Source organism: Leptonychotes weddellii, chromosome 7 (genome assembly GCF_054177405.1).
Source record: "Leptonychotes weddellii isolate Sample4059 chromosome 7, ASM5417740v2, whole genome shotgun sequence".
In the NCBI taxonomy this organism is placed as follows: Eukaryota; Metazoa; Chordata; class Mammalia; order Carnivora; family Phocidae; genus Leptonychotes; species Leptonychotes weddellii.
Window position 1 is genome coordinate 94,400,941 of NC_138375.1, and position 6,114 is coordinate 94,407,054.

Consider the following 6,114-nt stretch of genomic DNA (forward strand, 5'->3'; position numbering starts at 1 on the left):
AGTGTGAGAGGGAACACAAGCAGGGGGAGTGGGAGAGGATGAAGCAGGCTTCCGGCCGAGCAGGGAGCCCGATGGGGGGCTCGATCCCAGGACCCTGGGATCATGACCTGAGCTGAAGGCAGTCGCTTAACCAACTGAGCCACCCAGGCGCCCCTCCCCAGTTTTTTTTTTTTTTTGAAGATTTTATTTATTTATTTGAGACAGAGAGAATGAGAGAGACAGAGAGCACATGAGAGGGGGGAGGGTCAGAGGGAGAAGCAGGCTCCCTGCCGAGCAGGGAGCCCAATGCGGGACTCGATCCCAGGACTCCAGGATCATGACCTGAGCCAAAGGCAGTCGCTTAACCAACTGAGCCACCCAGGCACCCCTCCCCAGTTTTAACAATAGTTGTAAAACGTGCTCAATTACTAAAATAACTTAATTTACTTTATGATGCATATTGTAAATAAGAGCCATGTGAAAAATAATTAGATACATTGACTTTTTTTTCCCAACTGTAGCATCAAATGCCTGCTTGGACCCTTTTATGCTTCTTTCCTCCATGAATTTTTATAAGTTGAACTCCTAGAATGGCCCTCTGGTGAATCATTACTAGACGGATAAAGCTTTTTAATTTGGGTGCATACTTGATTTGACAGCTACCAAGTTTGGCCAGGCCCCAGATTTGCAGATTGATAAATTAACAGCCTCTCAGCCTGTCTGTCTTTGTGTTGTTGTTTCCCACCCCCCTCTCTTTGCTATTTTTTCCCCTGAGATTTGAAGGCCCATGATGTGAGCAATTTTCCCAACTTATGGCATCTTTCCGGCACAAACTGTGGTCCCCAAAGGCTAGTAACTGGCCTCGGGTGTTACAAGAAGGATCCTTTACCACCACCTTTCTAAAGAGCTACAGAACACAGAGCAGTTGTGACTCTGGCACACACAGCATGCTCAGCTAAGCACCTCTTTTTCTGGTCTTCCCCACTATCCCAGGGGGTTCAGCAAGATGGGTAGCTTAAGGCCTGGAAATGGGGGTGCAATATTGCAGAGAGCCCAAAAGCAATGAATCGAGAATGGAATGGGGCCACCTGGATGAGGAGGGTGATTGTATGGCCTTCACAGCCCTCTCCTCCACCTCTTCCCACTATTTAGCCTCCTTGTACAGACAGGCATCCCAGTCCCCAACCCTCAAGGGCTCCGTCAATATTACAACACTGGTTTAAACACAACATGTAAAGTTGCCTCATCAGCTCAAGTCAGGTGCCAGCAAACCTGCCAGATGTGGCTTCCTTTCCTATTTCCCCAATTTTCCTGCTTCTAAGGCTCAACTGAGACACTCGTAAAAAATGCAGATTCAAAGGCTCCTTCTCTGGCAATTCTAAGGTAGAGCCCAGGGATTTGGCTTATTCACACAATCCAGAAGATTCTTATGATGTGGCAAACCTGCACAACACCGCTTTGGTCTTCCTGGGAGCACCTACTGTATCTTGACATTGAGTTCCCACAGGAGAGAGATGTGGGTATGCTTCACTGATGCTGAGCCGCGGCTCTGACCACAGAGTCAGAGGCCTTGAAGTGTTTTTCAAAAAGCATCTAATCCCCCATCTAGTCTCCAGGCACTTCAACCATGTGAGATGGAAAGTTCTTTAATCCCAATGTAAAAGCCTATAAAGAAGGAAAATTCCAAACCCCAGTTGCTCTCTTAATTAAGAGCCTCAACAACTTTGTATCAGTAGTGAAAACTTTTCAGAAAATGGCTGAGAGAAGGGAGGGATAGTCAATTATTTGTTGAGGGAGCGAGAGAGTGCATCAAGTAGCTATTTTTGAAAACCACTGTTCAAGCCTCACTTGTGTACATTCATAAACTAAGCATATATATATATATTTTAATTTTTTGAGAGAGAGAGAAAGCACATGCGAGTGGGGGGGGGGAGCGGAGGGGCAAAGGGAGAGAGAAACTCAAGCTGACTCCACAGTGCGTGCAGAGCCCTGACATGGGGCTCGATCTCATGACCCTGAGATCATCACCTGAGCTGAGATCAAGAGTCAGATGCTTAACCGACTGAGCCACCCAGGCACCCTAAGCATGCATTTTTAAAGTTCCATTGTTACTTTAAAAATGTTTTACCTTTGTGTAGGTTAAATTTTCATAATAAGAAAAATATAAGTGTATTATCTAAGACTTTTCTTATAAAATATTGTTTGTTGCATTTCTCTCTCCTGCATGTGTTCAGGAAAAAGCATTTTCCATTACTTTAGTATATCTACACAGGTGAACTGTATGTCCAGAAATATTTTCTCCTTGCTGATGACTTGGCTGAGCCATCCTATAAATTTAAGGCTCAGTACATATTTAAAATGACACAAGCCATGGGATCATAAATTTTTTTTTTAAAGATTTTATTTATTTATTAGAGAGAGAGCACATGAGAGGGGGGAGGGTCAGAGGGATAAGCAGACCCCCCGCTGAGCAGAGAGCCTGATGCGGGACTCAATCCAGAGACTCCAGGATCATGACCTGAGCTGAAGGCAGTCGCTTAACCAACTGAGCCACCCAGGCGCCCCCATAAATTTTTTAAATTAAAAAATTTAGACATATTTGAATAAGGTCTATAGATCAGATAACAGTGGGGTAGCAATGATCATTGCCTGATTTTGATCACTGCACTGTGATTATGTAAGACGCTAACCTCTGTGGAAGTGGATAAAGGGTACACAGAAATTCTTTATGCTATCTTAACAATGTTTGCATGTCTCAAACTACTTCAAAATAAAAAGTTAACAAGGAATTTAAAATTTAGATAGTATTAAAATTCATATATTCACCACTCAGACTGCATAAATATCAACACTCTGTCTTACTTCCCTTTGTTTTTTAAGGCAAACATGACAGACAAATGAATCTGCTCTTTTATCATTCTGTACTCCCACTAGCAGTGAGTAGCAGCTGGTTTTTCTTCTTCTCCAGTACTCAGTATTATAAGACTTTTTAATTATTTCCCGCATGAGGGGTAAAGAACAGAATCTATATCACTTTCCATCACTTCAAAAACTGAAACTGAACTTCTTTTTATAGGCTAACTGGCCACTCAGATTTTCTCTTCCTCATAATTTTCACATTTTTGTTGGTATTTTTCTATTTTTTTTTAATGATGTGGTAATTTGTGTCATCTGGATATAAGCCTTTGCTTATAATATGCATGCAAGTATCTTTTGTCCCTTTATAGCTTGCTCTCATTGGTTATGGGATCTTTTGTTGGACAGGTATTTTGCATTTTAACATAGTCACAGTTTCCCATCTTTTTTTTCTGGGTTTTTTGTATCTTATATATTTCCACTTTCCCCAGTATCATGATAGTTTGGTATTTTGTTCCCAAAGTTTTGCTTTAAATGCAAGTTTTAATCTTCACAGAAGTTACGTCTGTTACTGTTTTAGAGGCTAGAATCTATTTTTATCCACTTGTTCCCGTTTATTTAATGATTTATCCTTTTCCAACAGACTTTTAATGCCACATTTTATAACAAGTTTTCATATATGCTTGGGTCTATTTTTGATTCTCTGAGCTGTTCCTTAGTTTGTCTATTTCTACACAAATATGTCACTTTTACTTTACCATAACTTTAAAGTAAGTCTTAAAATCTTGCCGATCAAGCCTTTTTTTTTTCCTTCAGAATTATTTGGTATTCCTTACTCTTTCATCTTGTGTATTCTGTACTCACTGTCAAATGACAGACATTTTACTAGTTTTTTTTTATTGGAATGTTATTGAATTGACAATTTTGGAGGAATTGACTTTATGACATTATGCTTTTCCATCTACAAATATGGCATAGTTCTCCATTTCCTTCTGGATTCTCCATAACTCTACATTCTTCAATAGTATTTTAACTTTCTCTATAACTATCTTATATAGATTAAGTTAGATCTTTTTATGAGTATCTTTTAAGTTTTATTGCTTTCATTAATGAGTTTTTCTTACCTTTTATTTGGTTATTGACACTATGTTGGAACACTATTGAGTTTTGTATAGTAATCTTATACCCAGGAACCTTACTGAACTTTCTTATTGAAAATCTAGGTTCTCAACTCTTTTTTTGGGGGGGGGATATGGAAAGAGTATACTGCAGTTAAAAACAAAATATAAAACTTTCTTTGCAAAAGAAAGAAAAAAAAGTTCTTTTGATCTCCTTGAATGCAGCACACACAAAAAGTGACGGTTCCCCCAGGCCCCCCGCAGGAATGGAGGAAGAAGCAGAGGGCAGGAGTGCAGAGATTTCTTTTCTCCAGGCCGAGGCCTGTGAAAAGCACTGCCCAAGTGTTAGTCCTTAGCAGGGCCCTCGGCGGGTCTGTATCCCGTCAGCCCTCTGGAGTTCGGGAGCATCAGCCTCTCCGATGATTCAGGCGTCCAGGCGCATCTCAGACACGATGCGGGTTCGTTTCCAGACCATGCTGCTACTTGTTGAACTGGAAGGAGTACAGCCCGTGGTCTGAGGGCGCCTCCACCGGCACCTGCCACCGCTCTCCTCGGCTGCAACACCGGCGGAAGGCACGGGGGTGTACCGGGCGATGTAAGCTCCTGGCGCCGGGGCGGCCGCCGGCACATACCTGCCCGTGCTGCTGAGCGAGAGGTGCCCCAGTTGCTGGGTAAGAGGTCCCATCATGGAGGCAGGCTGCAGAGAAATGGGGTGATCCATCCCTGGCGGCAGAATGGAACCTGAAGGCTGCATGAGGTATGACTGGTGGTGCATCCACGACGGGTTAGGTGCTTGTAGAGGAGATGTCTGAGTTACTCTCTGATAGGAAGACACAGGAGATGGAAGGTACGGGGAGAGTGCAGACTGAGCATCCTGTTGGGGGTGATGTTATAAGGAGCCGGGTAAAACCCATTCTGAAGAGCTGTGGTGGGGTCATAGGTCAAGGCCATACCACCCATATCTCCATTCCTTGGCCAGGCCCATCCATTTTGCATGTATTTCCCTTGGTTCTGTCATTTCTTTGGACCACCATCAGCAAATCTGCAAAGCAAGGGATCAGATGGGGCTGGGACTCCAGCAGGTGTCTTAATATATTTTCCATTAAAGTGGGTGATGATGGCTTCTCACTTCTCTGTGGACTCCATCCTTGCAAAGCCAACCCCTCTGCTGGTCCCACTGGTGTCTTGGAGGATTCGAGTGGAGATAACCTGGCCAAAAGGCTTCAGCATCCTCTCTAGTTCTTGCTCATCCATGGAGAGTGGAAGGTTTGATATGTATAAATTTGTGGGGTCCTGTTCCTGTTGCTTTGCCACCTGAGCCTGCACACCACTGGCTTTCAGTGCCATGACAGCTTTCTGTGCGGCTGAAGGACTGTCAAAGTCCACAAAGCCATAGCCTTTGCATTTGTTTGTGCTCTTGTCCAGGATGGCCTTAGTGGAGACAATCTTGTCATATGACTGGCACAATTTGACAAGATCCTGGTCAGTAATGCCTGGTTGCAATCCCCGGATATAGAGGTTGGTTTTGCTCAACTGGTCATTTCCATTGCTCTCACTGCTGTTGTTCAGGGTACTGTTGCTTGGACTAGGTGGTGCCATCTGCTGAGACAATGACACATAGGGCTTGTTGTTATAGCCAAAAGTCGAAATCCCAGGCCTGGAAGTCCCTGACAGCAGCATTTTCTCTTTAATGTAAGGGAGCTGAGAGCTAGGTTCTCAACTCTTAATGCTCATTGAAAAATAAACTAGTTGGGGTTGAAGATCACAGGATTTCTAGGAGACAACTGGGAATGTGCCGTGACTCCTTCCCCCCAAATATAATGGTATGGGTGGGAGCTACTTTCTCCTACATCTTAAATCTAGACATAGGGATTAAGGAGCCTAATAAAATATGTCCTCACCAGTTGACAGTTCTAAAGGGACTGGTGCTCCTGCCTTCCTGAGGGAAATGTAAGGGGCGGGGGCTGAGCAAAGGAGGGGGTGGTGTACTGGTAGCCTGGACCATTGGAATTGGTCAGGGCAAATGATGGTGGGGTATTTCTCATGGATCAGATAGAGTTCAACAGGAGAGCACGTTTGTGTAGGGTCATCACAAGATTTGTTTAAGAGAACTACCTTGATGGGTCAAAGAACCCAACAGGAGTAAACTGTCAGATATCCA

General features: G+C 43.6%; 1 pseudogene; it reads right to left on the bottom strand.

The window, feature by feature from the left end:
• Positions 1–4,085: 4,085 nt before the first annotated feature.
• LOC102736214 (RNA-binding motif, single-stranded-interacting protein 2 pseudogene) lies at positions 4,086–5,667 on the bottom strand (annotated as a pseudogene).
• Positions 5,668–6,114: the final 447 nt, after the last annotated feature.